Raw genomic sequence first — 845 nt, 5'->3', positions numbered from 1 at the left:
GATGTTATGCAGGTGAATGTCATAAAGGAAACCAACCAAATGCTACATTGTCAGTGCAGAATAATAGAGAGCAATTTCAGTTTTCTTCTGATAGGTGTATATGGGGACAATAATGGTGCTAATATAAGGACTTTTTGGTGGGAAGATATCTTAAATCTGTCCACTGATCTGGACAGCCTTGACTGAGGGTGGTTCTTGGGGTCGCAATCAGAAAGACGAATTAAAAGAGAGGGGGAGATTCGAGGCACAACTGTTTTATGACTGAATTCAATACCTGCATCTTCAATGCAGCCTTGACTGAACCGAAGTGGATAGGGAAGAGCTTGACTTATTCGTAATGGTGCTGTCTTGCCTTGCTGCACATCTGATCTACGACCACCCTATACTAGAAATAAAGTAACTCGATCCTCCGGGAGAGGGTCTTTAGATGAAATGTCACCAAATGCAACTAACTATATATTTCTTAATGCGGTTTGAAGCGTGCGACAGCCCCCTCGTTATCTTACTGTTACCGATTGCCTGATTTATGGACATGCGGATATGTACCTAGACCTGGAAGGCAGAGAGAGAATTCATAAGACAAAGAGGATGTGGACTGAACTGAACGGACAGGCCGATTCTGATGCCGATCGTTAGAGGGATGGATGGAAGTGCTATGGACGGACCCGAAGTTGCTCACCATGGACCAAGATAGGGACCTTCGGTAAGCGGTATCAATTCTCTAATGCTGAAAAGCTCTGTCCCGAGTAGTGGAAAAGCCCAGATACGAATATGTTGAGTAGCTGGCGGCGAATTGTTGAGCCCTTATGCAGCGTCCCGAGAAAACTAGGTAGATCCAGGTTTAG

This window comes from Vitis vinifera, chromosome 10 (genome assembly GCF_030704535.1).
Source record: "Vitis vinifera cultivar Pinot Noir 40024 chromosome 10, ASM3070453v1".
In the NCBI taxonomy this organism is placed as follows: domain Eukaryota; kingdom Viridiplantae; phylum Streptophyta; class Magnoliopsida; order Vitales; family Vitaceae; genus Vitis; species Vitis vinifera.
The sequence above is the reverse complement of the archived record's forward strand: the minus strand, read 5'-3'. Positions refer to the sequence as shown.